The following is an 18352-nucleotide window of genomic DNA, read 5'->3' as shown; positions in this document are numbered from 1 at the left end:
GAAACGCGGTAGCCATCTCTTTGTGCACCCAGTCTTGGCATCTCTGGTTTTCATTTCTGGATCCCTCTGTTAGACTGTGATGGTCTAACAGAGGAGAGAGAGCTCAGTGGTTTGAGCAGTAACCTGCTAAACCAAGGGTTGTGAGCTCAAACCTTGAGGGGGTCATTTTGGTATCGGGGGCAAATCCATCAGGAATGGTTCTTGGCCCTGCCATGAGGGCAGGGGACTGGACTTGATGACCTCTCAAGGTCCCTTCCAGCTCTGTGAGATAGGTGTATATCTCTGTACACCAATGGGAGTAGATCTGTCACCATCAAGAGACACTCTGGAGGAGCTCTGTAGCCTTTTGAGGTCAATGAACACCCAACCATCTGCATCTCAGTTCTTACTCAATTCATTCCAGTGGAGGCTGTTCCATTCCTGATTACTCCATTGACCTGTAGATGGTTTTGAGATCAATGCAAATCCCTGGGCATCAGAGAGTCCATTGTACACAGACCTAGAGCTCCATACTTTTATTCGAGAACCATCTCCCCACCCTTCCAGTATTGGACCACCTGCCACTTAGACCCGGCTCTTTGCTCCAGTAGGGGTCACTGGCCTGACCCAGAGGCAGCAGGGGGATTGGCTGGGACCATCCACACAGACATGGCTGGACCAGAGATGCTCCCGGCTCTGTTGGGAAATGACACCTCCCCCACTGGCCAGGGACCACCTCGACAGGGGATGGGGCTCATAAACTGAATGGGGCAGACGTGTCTGTCACTGGACATCTGTGTGTGTCAGGGGCGAAGAGATCCTTTGGGTGTCAGGTACACCAGACCCGAGGTGCGAGGCTGGTCTCAAGGGGATCAGAACCCCCGGCACACAGAGCACAGGGTGTGATTGCTCATCCAGCAGATAATGCTCCATGCGGATGTTTACAGCCCTGTTTCTGATTCTGGTGGTTGGGGAGGGGCACTGTTACTCACATCCTCCACCAGGGCCAGGCGGTGAGTGGCCGTGTTAGCCACATCCTCAGGCAGACAGAAGGGCAGGGGCCCTGTTGGCCATGGTGCCAGGCTAGGGACTGGGGCAGAGGAAACCCCCTGCTAGGTGGGTGCGGCTGTGACCTGGAGGTCACCTTGACCCATGGCACATCTCAAATGGATGTTCCTGGAGTGTATGTGGCCTGTGGTTAGCAGACTCAGCCCCCCCTCCTCTCCTGCCTGGTCCATATAAGCATCGGGCCGGAGGGAGCGGCTCCGTGCCCGGCCCAGGATGTCTCTGACGATGCAGCGCTTGGTGGTAGGGCTGCTCCCCTGGACCTTCCTCCTGCCCCCTGGGGGCTGGGCTGGTGAGTGGGGCAAGGGCACTGGGGGTGTGTGGAGAGGGGCCCATGCAGGGTAGGGGGCTGTGGGGTGAGTGAGGGTCTTCCCCTGACCCGCCTGGGTCCAAGAGGTTCTTGGGACCCCTGTAGCCTCCCCTGAGTACCTCTGGGGCTCTCGGCCTGTGGGGGTGGGTGGATCAGCCCCCAGAGGGCTTCTCTGAGACCCCACTTTGAAGATGTGCACCCTACTTGGAGATGGAATGAGCCACCGGCAGGGCAGCTGGGGAGTTGCAAGAAGCAGATGGTGGAGAGGGGCAGGGAGCTAAGGGGAAGGGCTCGGACCCGAGAAACTTGGGATCCTTTCCCAGCTCAGCCCAAGATCTCGGGGGGGGGGGGGGAAATTAAACCTGTCTCTGGGGCTTTTGTTACCATGGGTTGCTGGTGGAGATTTGGCACCTAAACCCCTTAGGAATACACTCCCGGGGAATACAGTTCCCCATTGAAAGATGAAAATGATTCTGTTTCTGAACTCGACGCTGTTCAGGGAAGGGGTTGTGGGTCGGCCCAGTGACTATCCCAGTAAGAGGTCCCTGACCTGGGTCTAGGTCCCACCATAAAGCCAATCGGTGTGATTTCTTATAGAGGAGATTTTCCAACACTCCGGCCTGGCGCCTTCTCCTAGTAGATCTCCCGAGCAGATCCTTGTTTTCCCCAGAGACATTCTCACTTGGCATTTTTCAATCCCAACACTAACATTTTTCAGCCACCAAAGCCTGAAAATTGTCCTTAGAAATATCTCAGGACTGGAAGGAAAGAACTAGGAGCAGAAGAAAAAAAATACCCAGGATGGAGGGGAGAGAGAGTTCCCTGGCGTAGGGTTCGTTCAATAAAAGCCACTTCCCCTGGCACCGGTATTTCGGTGAGTCAGGCGTGGAGTCGGCCTCATCTCTGTGGTCGGGTGGAGAAACATGCAGAGAAGCTCCGTCCGTGCCCTGCTGGGGAGTGGCTGGACCAGCCTGGGGTGACTTTGGCCCACAGTGCGGTGAGCACAAGGCGAAGCAGGGTGAATAGTGCCCCACTCCCGATTTGCCCACTCAGTGAGGTTAGAGTTGCAGATTTCCCTTCCAGCCAATGCGGGCCCGGTGTGGGGCAGAGCTGGGCAGGGGGCAGAGATCCAGAGACACGGATGCTCTGAGGGAGGATCAGAGAGGGAGGGAAGACCCTTTGAGGCTATCAGTGTGGATGGGGAGTTGGATCCCAGCCCAGCGAGTTGAGGGGGCTCTCTGTATGGACCTGGCCTCCCCCCAGGTGAGATCATCGGGGGAAAGGAAGCCCGGCCCCACTCCAGGCCCTACGTGGCGTATCTGGAAATACAACGCAGAGATGAGAGGATTAGATGTGGTGGGTTCCTGGTGGCGCAGAACTTTGTGCTGACGGCTGCTCGTTGCCAGGGAGAGTAAGTGCCTCTGGGCTGGGATGTGGGGGTGGGTGGGGTCAGTGGAGGATGGGGATCCGGGAGCTCTGGTGTCAGCATGAGGGGGGCAGGGAAGGAGCAGAGGGAGGCCAGGCTGGGGGAGCAGAGCCCAAGGGTCTGACCTGCTCAGGGGGCGTCGGAAAGTCTCTAGGGGCCTCTGTGACCCACGGACGAAACCCAGCACTTGGCAAATCAATGAGGCTAAAGCACAGGACAGAGAGGGGTCATAGCCCCAGGGCAGCTCTGCAGGGTGCTGGGCTGGGGAGCTGGGGAGGAGCAGACACTCAAGGGGAAGGGAAGCAACTTGAGACCCATTCAGAGAGTCCCAGGTTGCCCCGTCCCAGCAAGAGAAGAATTAGTGAGCCAGACCAACGTTAACAGGTTGCTCTTGCCTTTCGCAGCAACATCACTGTGCTCCTGGGAGCCCATAACGTCAAGCTTCGGGAACAGCACCGACAACGGATCCAAGTCTGCCGGCAGATCCCCCACCCCCAGTACAACAGGGAGACTTTAAACAATGACATCATGCTGCTGCAGGTACCGCCCCATCCCATCCCCCAGCCCCAGTGACCTCACACTGCTGCAGGTACCGCCCCCATCCCATCCCCCACCCCCAGTGACCTCACACTGCTGCAGGTACCGCCCCCATCCCATCCCCCACCCCCAGTGACCTCACACTGCTACAGGTACCGCCCCCATCCCATCCCCCACCCCCAGTGACCTCACACTGCTGCAGGTACCGCCCCCATCCCATCCTCCACTCCCAGTGACCTCACACTGCTGCAGGTACCGCCCCCATCCCATCCCCCACCCCCAGTGACCTCACACTGCTGCAGGTACCGCCCCTATCCCATCCCCCAGCCCCAGTGACCTCACACTGCTGCAGGTACCACCCCCATCCCATCGCCCACCCCCAGTGACCTCACACTGCTGCAGGTACCGCCCCCATCCCATCCCCCACCCCCAGTACAATAGGGAGACTTTAAACAATGACATCATGCTGCTGCAGGTACCACCCCCATCCCATCCCATCCCCCACCCCCAGTGACCTCACGCTGCTGCAGGTACCGCCCCATCCCATCCCCCACCCCCAGTGACCTCACGCTGCTGCAGGTACCGCCCCCATCCCATCCCATCCCCCACCCCCAGTGACCTCACACTGCTGCAGGTACCGCCCCCATCCCATCCCCCACCCCCAGTGATCTCACGCTGCTGCAGGTACCGCCCCCATCCCATCCCCCACCCCCAGTGATCTCACGCTGCTGCAGGTACCGCCCCCATCCCATCCCCCACCCCCAGTGATCTCATGCTGGTGCAGGTACTGTCTTCAGCCCAATACCACACCCCATTTGCCAGGGGTTTTTGGAGCTTTTACTGGGGATGGGGTATGACTCTTTGCCTGCTCTTGCTCTGTGTCATTCCTACCCCTCAGCTGTCTACACTGGCGAAGCTGAGTAAGCGTGTGAAACCCATCGTCCTGGCCACGGCCGGGAAGATGGTGAAGCCGGGGAAGAAGTGCCGTGGTGCCGGCTGGGGCCTCACTATTGCCCACAACAGCTCATCATCAGCCAACACGCTGCGGGAGGTGCAGGTGAAGGTGCTGGAGGATGCTGAGTGCAAGGATTGGCGCTACAACCACCAGACCATGCTGTGTGCGGGGAAGGCAGGGAAGGGCGATAGTGCTACCCAGGTAAACCTGCTCCTGGCTTGGAGCTCCCTTGGGAAATCCCCGTGACGAGGGAGTGGCTCAGTTCTTGTTCTGAGACTGGCTGAGAAATCTGGGTTGTGGGGACAGAGGGCAAGGAGAGATCAGGGGTGACCCAGAGACCCCCGGGGTGATACTGGGCCGGGTGTTGGCCGTTCTGCATCCGTGGCCTGCTCTGTTCTGCAGGGCGACTCCGGTGGCCCCTTGGTGTGCGGGGGTAAGGCCCAGGGCATCGTCTCCTGGGGGCCTGACAACCTCCCTGGCGTGTACACGAGACTCTCCACTTTCATCGGCTGGATCCAGGAGACAATGGAAGGAACACCGCTCTGCGGCCCGCCAGGACTTACAGCATAGACCGGCACTGCCTCACTTCCGTCCTTGGGAGAGGCCCAGATGTGGGGCCAGCTTCACAGAGGGGCTCAGCCCCCCACCTGCCATCCTGAGGCTCCTCCCCCCTTCATGGCGCTGTTCCCTCTCCCAGCTGCGCTTCTGCTCCGGTTGTGCCCAACCCATCAGCACCAAGGCAGGAGAGTTAGGAGCCGGACTCAGGGCCGGATGCCCTTTGGCTAGGGAACAGCTGTTTAGTGTCAGTTACGAGCCAAACCCTGGGGCAGACCCAGCGGGTTGTTGCTCTCCCCAGTGTGAGACGGGGAAATGCCGGCTTGTGGGAGCTCCTTCCCATAACGTCCTGCTGGAACCACCCCCTGCCCTGTCCTCTCTGGGCCTTCCCCACGGGCTGGCCCCCTGGAGCATTGACTGCCCCTTCCAAACACAGCCAGGAGACAGCCAGGCGGGTGGGAGGGAACTCTGGGATGGTGCACGGATCTACTGCAGATCTAAATTTGGCCTTGATCCTCTGCAGCCCAGTTCCCCTGCCCGGCTACATTTTGCTCAGCTGCCCTGTCCCACTGCCTGCTCCACAGCCAGCCAGTAATAAAGCCAAGTTACTAAAAATGGCTCCTTACTGAGTCACCCACCATCCAGAGCAGCTGCCGGACCTGCCCATGCCAGGAGGGAACGGACCTTACGGGGAGGCCAGGATGATCATTCATGCTCTTGGCGGGGCCCCAGGACACCTGGGTTGGGTGATTTCAGGCACAGTGAGGATCTGGGGGCGTGGGTGGGAACAGAACCCCTTGAGGCAGGCTGGGATGGACACAAAGGCGACTCACATGGGAAAAGATGCCGGTGCCATCACTTGTCCTGACTCCTGAGGCAGCTACGTCTGGAACAGAAATAGGAGAAGCTAGATAATTTATAGAGAAGCTAAATAATTTCATGGAGGTTAGGTCCATAAAAGGCTACTAGCCAGGGGGTAGGAATGATACTTCTGGCCTCTGTTCGTCAACAGCTGGAGCGAGATGACAGGAGACAAATCGCTTGATCGTTGTCTTCGGTCCACCCTCTCTGGGGCACTTGGTGCTGGCCGCTGTCGACAGACAGGATACTGGGCTAGATGGACCTTTGGAGCTAGATGGCTCCCCTCAAGGAAGGTAGGGTCGTGGGGGGGGGTGTCCAGTGGCCACTGGTGGTTCCCCAAAATCATTGCCCCAGGCAACTGCACCTGTCACAGCTGCACCTGTTGTGCCCATGCCTGGCTCCTGGATGGATCCCCCCTCTCCAGTGCGGCGACCCTCTCTTGGGGGGCCCCCTCTCACCTGGGGGGTCTGCCCCTCTGCCTCCAGGGTGGTGCCTCTCAGGACCTTTAGCACACTTGTCTCGTCTGTGAGCCCCCTCGGGGGTCCCCTCCCTCTGCAGAAAGCTCGGGGGGGTGTTGCTTGCATCTGTGGCAGGGCTGAGCGGTGTTAGTCAAATTCCGCGCTGAGCGTGGTGTGCAAACTGCAACACCCCACCCACACATGGTGCAGGTGTGGCCAGCGGCTTCCCCCCGGTGTCTTTGCTCCTGGCCACCCAGGGGGGTGTTTCCGGGCGGGTGTTGAAGTGCATCTGTGCTTCCCAGACGCGGCCTCCATCACGGCCACTCCCAGACTGTGACAACCAGCTTGTGCCGAGGCAGAGCTGGAAGAGGCATCGGGTGACGTTTGACAGTCACACTGGGAATCTGGAGGGGGTCTCCTGTTCTGAGCCAACACAGCCGCTCGGCAGAAATCCAAACGCTCCCATTCCTGCCCGGCTCAGCACAGAGACCTGGCGTGGGATGTGAGCACAAGGGGGCGACTTTCAGGCACCTTGGGGAAGCCTGGTCTCCAGTGAGGAGTTTCTCAGTTCTTACCCAACGCCAGCGGTCGGGGCCTGTCAGGGACCCTCCTCCTCTTCCGTCCCCAGCTGGCCAGGGAGCACAGAGAGATCCCCCCTCTGGGAATGGGCCGGCCCCGAGCCGAGAGATTCCCTGGGCAGCAATTCCAGGCACAGATGCTTTAGATCGTGTTTGAGTCGTTCTCCCTGAACCAGCCCCCCACACACACGTCTTACAGGGAGCACACAGCTGGAGGAGATCCCAGCTTTCAGTAGAGCCCCCCACCCGGCAGGGCTGAACCCCAGGGCAGCAGGGCCTTGAGTGCAGTGAGTTTGTTGCGGCTGAGACCAGAGGGGCTTGGGAAGGATGGGGAGTATCTCACCAGTTGGCACAGACTGTCCCTGGCACAGGGAGGGAAACCGTGAGTTGTCGGGGAGCCAGGACTCCTGAGCTGTCTCCCCAGCTCTGGGAAGGGAGCGGTGTCTAATGGTTAGAGCTGGAGCATGGCGAAACAGAGGGGAGCTACAAGCCGAGTCTCCCAGGGTCTATGTGTCTCTCGGCTGTGTCATTTCCCCTCTGCACAGTCCCAGCTCACAGGGGCCGGATGTCACAGAAAAAGCCACATCCCCTGCACGTGATCACCGACACTCCGGGGGGCTTCTGAGACACCCCCCCCAGAAGTTGCTGTGATAGGGGCTGATGCCAGCTCTGCCCAGTCCCAGGTGGCTCACGCCTGCCTCCACCCCCGGATCCCACCCGCCACCAAGTTCTGTTGCTGCCACGCCCCACAGCCCCCACCACAGACACACCTGCAGGGAGCTGAGCAGGGCCAGGGCCAGGTGAGTACAAGCCCCAGATGTGCCCAGCTGTGAACCAGCACCCAGAGTAGCCCTGGATCCTGCTGGACACATCCCCACTGGGGTCTTCTCCGTCCAGTAGGGCATCATCCAACTGGCTGTGCAGGGACCAAGCTAGTGGGCCGATGCATGCTCTATCCTTCCCCCAAGCCTGTGTGGTCGGCTATGGTTAGAAACAGACCCACTTAAGCCTGTATTTTGGTGAGTGTGCACGTGACCTTGAATCCCTCCCCACAAGATGAGTTTATAAACTCTGCAGCCCTGTAGCAGAGGCACTGCACTGACTGCAAACATGCAGGTTCTCACCTTGTTTCTGCTCCCCACGGCCTTTCTCCTGCCCCCTAGGACTTGGGCTGGTGAGTACAGCTGGACTTGGGTTATCTGGGGCTTTGGGATGATTGGGAATTCTCAGGGATTGGGTTCTTTCAGTGTTACATCAGGGCCTGTGACATTGTACCCTTTTATTCCCCACTTATACAGGATTACGATACATTTTATTCCAAGTGTGCCTTGTGACTATCACCCGAAAACTCATAATTTGCTGACCATTATTATCCCGATTAAATAGCTGTGGCAGATAAAGTGATAAGATTATACTGCAGGGTGTTTATTAGACATGTTTCACTTGTGTGGAGCCACCACAAACCAGTTCCCCAGAGACAAAAGACAAGCTGATGCCTCTGCCAGGTGTCAATGAAATAAAATGCCCCTTCACCTGGTTAAATTGGCCATTCTGGGGTAGGAAGTAGGACCTGGATGGAAAACGTGCATTGTGGTAAACACAAAGCTTGGGAAACTTGTCTACACTGACCTTCTGTCTCCGAAAGCCTGATGGGAGATAATTCTCAAAGAAGAGAAGCAACTACAAAAAGGGGGGAGCAGAACTCCCCAAATGATGTCCCTCTTTCTCTCTACCCCCGGCATTCACAACACTGGATGCACAAAGGCAGGAGCAGGGGATTGAGGGAGGGGTCTTGTGGGGAGGCAAATTGAGCCTGGAAGGTTTGCAAGGAGGTGCTGGGAAAGATCTCCCCAGGCAGAGATGAAAACGTGTCGCTGTCCCGTTCAGCGGCGATGTCTGTGACTGAGGATAGAATCGGAGCTGCTAGAATCACAGAATCCCAGGTCTGAAAGAGCCTCAGGAGTCATCGAGTCCAGCCCCCTCCCACAACTCAATCATCCCAGCCAGGGCTTGTTCAGGCCGGGACTTAAACACCTCTAGGGATGGAGATTCCAGCCCCTCTCTAGGGACCCCATCCCAGGGCTTCCCCACCCTACTAGGGAAAAAGTTTGTCCTAAGATCCAACCTAGACCTCCCCCACTGCAACGTGAGCCCATTGCTCCTCGTTCTGCCATCTGCCCCCACTGAGAACAGCCTCTCTCCAGCCTCTTGGGAACCCCCCTTCAGGGAGTTGAAGGCTGCTCCCAAATCCCCCCTCGCTCTTCTCTCCTGCAGACCAAACAAGCCCAAATCCCTCAGCCTCTCCTCATAGGTCATGTGCTCCAGCCCCACCAATATCTCCCTCCCCTGAGAAGAGTCCACGGTTTGGCTCATGTAAGTTTGCCAACTCTCCGAGACCACATGTCACAAATGGCATCTGGTCATTGGATAGCTGGTTGGATAAGCGTTCTCAGAGAGTCGTTAGTAAAGGATAACGAGTCTTGTGGATGAGGGAGAAGCGGTAGACGTGGTATACCTAGACTTTAGTAAGGCACTTGATACAGTCTCATATGATTTTCTTATCAATAAACTAGGCAAATAGAACTTAAATGGGGCTTCTATAAGGTGGGTGCATAATTGGCTGGATGACCATTCCCAGAGAGTAGTTATTAATGGTTAATAATCCTGCTGGAAAGGTATAACAAGTGGGATTCTGCAGGGGTCTGTTTTCGGACCGGTTCTGTTCAATGTCTTCATCAACGATTTAGATGATTGCATAGAGAGGACGATTGTTAAGTTTGCAGATGATTTGAAGCTGAGAGGGGTTGCGAGTGCTCTGGAGGAAAGGGTCATCATTCAAAACGATCTGGACAAATTGGAGAAATGGTCTGAGGGAAACAGGATGACGTTGAATAAGGACAAATGCAAAGTGCTCCCCTTAGGAAGGACCAATCCGTGTCACACACACAGAACGGGAAGCGGCTGTCTAGGAAGGAGTCCTGCAGAAAGGGATCTAGGGGTTATCGTGGAGCACAAGCTAAATAGGAGTCAACAGTGTGATGCTGTTGCAAAAAAAGCAAACATGATTCTGGGCTGCATGAACAGGAGTGTGGAGAGCAGAACAGGAGATGTCATTTTTCTGCTTGACTCTGTGCTGATTAGGCCTTAGTTGGAGGATTGTGTCCAGTGCTGGGCACCACATTTCAAGAGAGAGGTGGAGAAATTGGAGAAGATCCAGAGAAGAACAACAAGAATGATGGAAGGTCTAGAGAACGTGAGTGATGAGGGAAGACAGAAAGAATTGGGCTTGTTTAGTTTGGAAAGGAGAAGACTGAGAGGGGCCATGAGAGCAGTTTTCAAGTATCTAAAAGGGTGTCACAAGGAGGAGGGAGAAAAATTGTTCTCCTTGGCCTCTGAGGATAGAACAAGAAGCAATGGGCTTCAACTGCAGCAAGGGAGGTTTAGGTTGGACATTAGGAAAAAGTTCCTAACTGTCAGGGTGGTGAAACACTGGAATCAATTGCCCAGGGGGGTTTAGGTTGGACATTAGGAAAAACTCCCCACCTGTCAGGGTGGTCAAACACTGGAATAAATTGCTTAGGGGGTGTGTGGAATCTCCATCTCTGGAGATATTTTAGGGTAGATTAGATAGACATCTGTCAGGGATGGTCTAGACGGTGCTGCGTCCTGCCAGGAGGGCAGCGGACTGGATTCGATGACTCTGGAGACCCCTTCCAGTTCTAGGGTTGTATGATTCTTTAAAGGGGCATGGATTCCCCCAAATGATCTATCCTTGCACTGAGCGCCGTGGGCAGACAGACATCGGACGGTGGTGGGACCCTGACCGAAGGCAATTTGGCCAGTCCGACGGCAGAGAGAAGGAATCACAAGGAGAAGTTTCTACAAAACCTATCACTGTCCAGTAAAGGGGTGAGCAGAGGGGTTCAGAGTGTCACGGGGAGTCTCCCCCAGCGCCAGCACCGGTCAGTGTCACCCCCACTGTGCAAAGAAGAGCCAGGGAAGAGCAAAACTCACCCGTTGGATCAGGGACAGCAGCTCCGAGCCGCCCTAAAGGGAAAAAGTCCCCTTGTCCCACTCCTCATCCCAGAGCCAACTCATCCCCCACCCTGAGGCTGGAGCCCCTAGAGAGCACAGGCCCCCAGCCTGTGAGACCCCCAGCTTTGGAAACAGGAAGTCTGGCAATGACCATGCGGGTCTACACAATATGATCTTTGCCCATCACTGAAGGTGATGGGGGCCTGACCACTAAACCCAAGGCGGCGGGGACCGGGGGGGGGGGGGGGTCTGTTCTTCCCACGATCTCCCAATGGCACCGCCCCCCTCCCATCCCCCACCCCCAGTGACCTCACACTGCTGCAGGTACCACCCCCCTCCCATCCCCCACCCCCAGTGAGGTCATGTCTGTACATGTTCTGTCGGTTCTTTCTAATTGGCCTCTTCCATCTCTGACCCTCATCTTCTCTCTTGTCCTTATGTCCTTGCCTGTGTGCAGCTTCAGGACAAGGGCCGTCGTACCAAGTACGTCGGCCTGATCGCCCTGCCCCCGGCCCAGCAGCGTGTGGATCCAAAGAGCAGGTGCAGCGTGGCCGGCTGGGGTCAGACGAGTGCAACCAAGGAGCAGATCTCGGAGACGCTGCAGGAGGCCGACGTGGTGGTGATGCCGACTGTCGGAGGAAGCGTGGGGGGCCATGGCGCTACTATAACGCCACCACCATGATGTGTGTGGGGGACCCAGAGGAAGGCAGATCCCCTTTCCAGGTAAATCCCCCCTCCCCCTGCCTTCAAACCCCCCTGAGAAAGTGGTGGTTTGTGTTAGGCTTCTGTTGGGCCTCAGAGAGAGGGCAGAGGTGGGGTCACTCGGCGCTTGGGGCTGTGCAAAGGAGGAGCTGGGTTCACTCCTGTAATTTGTCTTTTTTCCCCTGTCGCAGGGTGACTCTGGGGGGTCTCTGGTGTGCGGCAAAGAAGCCCAGGGCATCGTCTCCTGGGGATCCAAGGATGGCACCCCCGCTGCCGTGTACACGAGAGTCTCCCCTTTCAGGCCCTGGATTCCGGAGACGATGGACAAAGTGGAGCTCTGAGCCCCGCCAGACGTTGCCGGATTGCACCACTTCGGTGTTTTGTCTTGGCCCAGACGTGGGGCGACTGAGGCTCCCCCACCCCAGCCATGTCTCTGTGCTCAGGTAGCGGCGAACCCCTGAGCCTCCAGGCAGGGAGCCCGGCTCCGGCAAAGCCACAAGAAGGGAACTCAAGGAAAACCGCGCTCAACTGCTTGTGGGTCAACCCCCAGTGCTGACCCCCCACGTCTCGTCTCCCCTGCCCTGATGCAGGGCCCACACCCAGCCGTGAATTAAAATGTTACCAAAGGTGATGAGGGTCCTGAGTGAGAGACCCGAGCGGCGAAACCCAGAGCAGCGTCGGTACCCGCCGGGGATGGACGGGCTCCGCTCGGACGAGGTCAGGCTGGGCTGGTGGGTCATGGCTGGACCCAGCTGGGCTCAGGGGTTCCAAGCCCAATGCAGATGTGGGGGCACAAGGAATCTTTGCCCCCCGAGGTGCCCCGGCCTTAACCCCCTCTGTGTCGGGGGGGCGCAAATAGATGAAGGGAGCTCAAATGTGAAAAGCAAAGTGAGAAATTACCAGTCCTGAGTCCATTCCATCTGTCTAGAAAGCTAGCTCCATCATGATGATATCTATCTCTCTCTCTCTCTCTCTCCCCCCACACCCCCCCCATCTATCCCCACACCCCCCCCTATCTATCCCCACCCCCCCCTATCTATCTCTCTATCTATCTAATCCCCACACACCCCCTCTATCTATCTCTCTAAGGTGCCACAGGACTACTCATTGTTTTGAAACACGTTATGTGCCTCGAAAAATTCAAAACATTTTTTTACTCAGTTCAATTAATATTTTTCAGATTTCTCCAATGTATCTGCCCTGGGCAGGTTCTCACTGAACTAAAACTGGCTGGTATCTCTGGACTGGTGGAAGGGTGACATGGGGATGTTCCCAAATAAAAAGTTTGCTTTTGACACAATTCTTCTTTCAAGGCCCCTTGTTCTCTGCTGGGGGAAGAAAAATCCCCCCCCCCCCATGAAGCTCTAAAAGGTGGAGTGAGTGATGTGACCAGTCCTGCAGCGTTCCCTTCGTAACTCGAGTCTAGTATGAAATGGCCCCCAGCTAGCCGCCCCAAGTACATTGAATTGGAATAACACACTCACCGTGCTGGGCTTCCTAGCCTGGGACCAGGATTCTCAGTCGCTGCCCAGCCATGGAACGGCCAGCAGTGCCCTATGTGTGTTGCTTTTGCCTTGCTCCTCCAGCATATCTTAGAGCTGCTGGATATCTCCAGTTCCTGGCAGGCAGGGACCTGCCCCACAGAGGGCTGCTCCCGGCTCCTCCTTAGGCCCAGCGGCAAGGGAGTAAAGAAGAGAAATCCCCTCCCTGCTCTGAAACTGCTCCCGGCCGGCGCTCGCTGCAAACAGGGGCCCAGCTTGTCCTGGGGCTAAATAGCCGACTCTGGTCTCCAGGGCGGGGAGATTTCACCCAGTAGCAAACCACCTGCCAGGCTGCTCCTGTTGCCCCTCAACCTCCGGGGGAACAGACGCATGTGCCCCGCTATGGCAGCAGCCTTGGAAGGACCCTGGCTCCAAACAGAGCCGGGCTGAAGCCCAAAGGGGAGGGAAGGAGATCGCCGAATGAACTCTGGGTGGGGTTCAAAAGCAACGCCCCAGGGATGCTCCAGAGGGGAATCGTTTGGCCTCTCTCCAGGCTAGAGCTGGACTTGGGCCTGGGGGCTCTGGATGGGAGGGGGAAGGAGCTGTGGGTCAGGTGGGGCTGTCGTCCATAATCCCAGTCAAGGGTAGGGCCCCAGGCAGAGACTGACACAATCCGGAGGGGAATGCCTGGCTCTGTGGCCAGGAGGGATTCCTTTCCTCAGCTGGGGATGCTGCTCCAAGAACATAAGAACATCAGAGCGGCCAGACTGGGTCAGACCAAAGGTCTGGTTCTTTTTTGAACCCTCTTAAAGTCCTGGGCTTCACCACATCCTCTGGCAAGGAGTTCCACAGGTTGACTGGGCACTGAGTGAAGACAAACTTCCTTGTGTTTGTTTTAAACCTGCTCCCTATTCATTTCATTTCATAAGCTTGTGAAGCTGGCTTCGAGGGGGGCTGGTCCAATATCCCACCATCTCTTCCAAACACAGAGACCCAGGTGAAGGGGCGGAATGGGTGGAAGTTGCCACGTGGACAAAGAAGAGAGAAGAGGGAGCACTCTGGGCTCTGAGTGGACGTTGTCTTGTGCTCCCGTCCCTCTCTTGGGGTGGGACCTCTCCCCCTCAAACTGGGTCCGGGGTCACACCACTTCGCCTTGCAATCGTGATGTCTCCTGCCCTGGTTTCCACCTATGGGTCCTTCCATAGGAGCTGTGACCAGTAGTAAGTTGAGTGACTAGCCAGCCGTGAAAAAAAAATGGGGGACAATTTACTGACCAGCGTGGGACCAGGGCATCGCAGAAGAGAAAATACCGGCAATGAAACGACTGCAGGAGTTTTGCTGCAAAAAAGAAAACTCGCTTTGTCCTTAGGAAATATTGCAACAGCTTTATCGTCCACAAAACCGTCAGACCAACAGAGTGTTTCTACCTTTGTTTGTTCCTTCATTCGTTTAAACAGAAGAACACAAAATGATATAAGCACCTGAATGCCCGAAGCAATGTACAGATGTAGCCCAGAAGGGATCTAAAAGAGACTCCGCCCCTTCTGGGTCACAATTAACAGGCCGATGATCAGGCTGGGCCAATGGTCACTGGGTGCTGGGCCATGCTCAAGGCACAAATAGTTAACAGGAGCTATGGGAGCAGCCCTCGCTCAGGGTGGGCCGACAAACAAGCAATTCACAAATGCCAGGCAGTGAGCCCAGGCCCCGGTTCAGGACGGAGTGTCAAGGCCCCCAGCACCGTGAGGAGCTGCTGCTGCAAACCCTGCCACCCTCTACCTCATCCCTGGCCCTCCTCCAGCAACTGGAGGGAGGCCCAGAGGCCAGGGGCAGCTAGGGCTGGTTGCAGCCAAAGAAGAGGGAACGCCCAAGAGGCTGGGGAGGAGAATGGGGGAGGACTGAGAGGTCCAGGCTGTGGCTGTGGGGGGAAGGCAAGAGGCTAGGACTGGCATCCCCAGGGTCTGGTGTTACCCATGGCCCTCCACTCCCCAGTGGTTTCAAGGGGCTGAGATGCTGGGTCTGGTGTAGCCCCCAGTTACTGGCAGGAGAGCTGGGCTTGTTTGCCCCCAAAGATAGCACAGGGGCACCACCCCCTAGCATGCCAAAAAAGGAGAGTCAGAGACTTCACAAAGACCACTAGTGACTTCACTTTGGCTGGTGATCTGTGCAAAATGTTGTGCCACTGTGCTATGAAATCCCTGCGAGAGAGGGGCAGGTGTGTATCGAGAATGAGGGGAGTGAGGAGTAAATTCTGCTCTTATTTACACGCGTATAATGCTAGATTAACCCATTTAAGTTCAGCGGCGCTAGTCCACATTTTGTAAAGAAGCTGAGGCTGCAATCACAGCACTGAAGGACATTTCAGATCTTGACATCTTCTCATAATTTTGTTTTATCCCTCAGAAATTGCAGATCCATGGAAGCCTGGAGCGTGTGCGGGACAGGGTCGGTTTTGATCACGATTGGATATTTTTAGCAGGATCAAATTCCTTAACAGATACCCACTTGACATTGATCATTTGAAAAACAATACTGTCTGTGCCTTTGAAATGTCAGTTAATTGCCATTAAAGAAAACGTAGGAACACAGCAAGATCAAAATCAAAAGGCATCTTAGCTCTGCGGCGGGGAACTCAGGTGGCCTGCTAGGATCAGCTGGACATGTCCTGGCTGGTCAATCTCCTCTCATTTGCGGTCTTGGACCCTGGTCGGACTGAGTCTCCTTTGGTCAATCTTAGTGGCCAACCACAATTGACTCTGTTAAAAAAATAAATAAATAAAATTTGCTTGCTTGAATATTTTCCCTGAGCCTGGATGGGAAAATATTTCAATATCATGAAAAGTTTCACAAAATAGGAAATTCCTTTTCCAACTGCTGCTACTCAGCAATAACTCACTAAGACATGCACTGTAATCGCTCCAATGGGAAGTGCCAGGAATGGGACTGGTTTCCAGAATGTGGAAAGGGAGGGGCAGAGACAGGAAGGACATGATACTCACAGTGACCACTAGGGTCAGCTTTCTAAGGGCCCACACGAGCGCCAGGCGTCCTTCTCTAGGGCTGCCTAGTTCTGCTCCTGAGGAAGCAATTTCTGGCTCAAGTACACGACGGGGTGTCGCGCCCCCCTTCACAGCCCCATGTCTGCAGTGTCCATGAACACCAGAAAAGGCTTCTCAAATCCGGGGTGGACCAGCAATGGGGCTCTGACCAGGGCCTCCCTCAGTAAAGGGGTAAAACCCTCCATCCCAATGCAGACCTGGGCCTTCTTTTGATCTCATGAGGTCTTCTTCTGGACCTCCTTAGGTCTATTCCAGCTCTATGATTCTATGAGTCTTCTTGGTCTGGGGAACCAGCCAGTCTCTGATGGCCTCCTCCTTGGCCGGCTCAGGCTAAAAGGCAGGACCAGGAACTCATAGAGTCCCACAGGGGTGATAAATGCCGGTTTCAGCCTGGCATCAGGGGGCAACGGCACCTGCCAATGGCCGTTTGGGGGAGGCCCATGGTGGCTAATCACTCAACTTACTACTGGTCACAGCTCTCGCGGAAAGACCCACAGGTGAAAACCAGGGCAGGAGACATCATGGTTGGAAGGGGAAGTGTTGTGGTCCAGGATCCAGTCTGAGGGGGAGAATCATATGGTACCGCCACAAGAGAAGGACGGGTGCACCTGACAACATCCACTCAGCACCCAGTGCTCAGAGCAAACCTTCTTTTTCCCTTCTGTGCTCCCTCTTCTCTCCTCTTTGTCCATGTGGAAACCTCCCCACATTCTGGCCCTGCACCCAGGTCTCTGTGTTCTAGACAAATGGTGGGAATATCTCCCGGCCTCCATTGAAGGCAGCCTCATTAGCTTAGCTAGTCTGTACCAAAGATACTGTCCCCTGCCTGGATAGTTGGACCCTATTTCTGCTCAGCAGCCCTTCTTCTTCTGGTGTGGAAAACGTGAATACGGTAAAGTGATTTGCTTATTCCCACAGTACAAGAACTAGAGGTCACCAAAAGATTCAGAAAAGAGCAACAGAAATGACTGGAGGTCTGGAACAGATCCCATATGGAAAGAGATGAAAAAGACTGGGACGTTTCAGCTTGTGTGGGTATTTGGGTCCCAAAGAGATGAAAAAGACTGGGTATTTCAGCTTAGAAAAGAGGACGCTAAGGGGCGATATGAGAGAGGTCTGTAAAATCATGACTGGTGTGGAAAAAATGAATACAGAAAAGTTATTTACTTGTTCCCATAACATAAGAACTAGGGGGTCACCAAATGAAATTAATAGGGAAGTTTAAAACAAACACAAGGAAGTTTTTCTTCATGTAGCGCACAGTCAACCTGTGGAACTCCTCGCCAGAGGATGTGGTGAAGACCAGGATTCTAACAGGGCTCAAAAAAGGGCTAGATAGTCATGGAGGTTGGGTCCATCAATGGCTAGTAGCCAGGATGGGTAGGAATGGTGTCCCTGGCCTCTGTTTCTCTGAAGGTGAATGACAGGGGAGGGATCACGTGAGAATTCCCTGTTGTGTTCCCTCCCTCTGGGGCACCTGGCATTGGCCACGGTGGGCAGACAGGACACTGGGCTGGATGGACCATTGGTCTGACCCATTATGGCTGCTCTTATTTTCTTCGAGCAGCATCCCCCGGCTGAGGAAAGGAATCCCTCCTGGCCACAGAGCCAGGCATTCCCCTCCGGATTGTGTCAGTCTCTGCCTGGACCCTACCCGTGACTGGGATTATGGACGACAGCCCCACCTGTGCCCACAGCTCCTTCCCCCTCCCGTGCAGAGCCCCCAGGCCCAAGTCCAGCTCTAGCCTGGAGAGAGACCAAACGATTCCCCTCTGGAGCATCCCTGGGGCGTTGCTTTTGAACCCCACCCGGAGTTCATTCGGCAATCTCCTCCCCTCCCCTTTGGGATTCTCTGTTTGGAGCCAGGGTCCTTCCAGGGCTGCTGCCATTGCGGAGGACGCGGGGCTGCTCCCCTCGGGGGTTGAGAGGTGGCAGGAGCAGTCTGTCAGGGCGGTTTGCTGCGGGGGTGAGATCTCCCCACCCTGGAAACCGGAATCGGCTATTTAGCCCCGGAAGTTGGGGCCATGTTTGCAGCCAGCCGGGAGCAGTTTCAGAGCAGGGAGGGGATTTCTCCTCTTTACTCCATCAACGCTGGGCCTGAGGAGGAGCCGGGAGTGGACGCAGCAGCTCACAAGACATGCTGGAGGGGCAAAGTGACCACAATGGGGCATCGTTGGCCGGTCCATGGCTAGACAGTGACTGAGAATCCTGGCGGTGAAATAGATCCCAGGCTAGGAAGCCCAGCACGGTGAGTGTGTTACTCCAATTCAATGTACTTAGGGGCGGCTAGCTGGGGTCGATTTCATACTAGACGCGAGTTACGAAGGGAACGCTGTGGGACTGTTCACAGC

At 55.9% G+C, this 18352-nt stretch overlaps 1 pseudogene; it reads left to right on the top strand.

Moving 5' to 3' along the window:
* Positions 1-12395, top strand: part of LOC142821299 (granzyme B-like) — a 28792-nt pseudogene extending 16397 nt beyond the window's left edge.
* Positions 12396-18352: the final 5957 nt, after the last annotated feature.

This window comes from Pelodiscus sinensis, chromosome 30 (assembly GCF_049634645.1).
Source record: "Pelodiscus sinensis isolate JC-2024 chromosome 30, ASM4963464v1, whole genome shotgun sequence".
Lineage (NCBI taxonomy): Eukaryota > Metazoa > Chordata > Testudines > Trionychidae > Pelodiscus > Pelodiscus sinensis.
The sequence above is the reverse complement of the archived record's forward strand: the minus strand, read 5'-3'. Positions and strand labels throughout refer to the sequence as shown.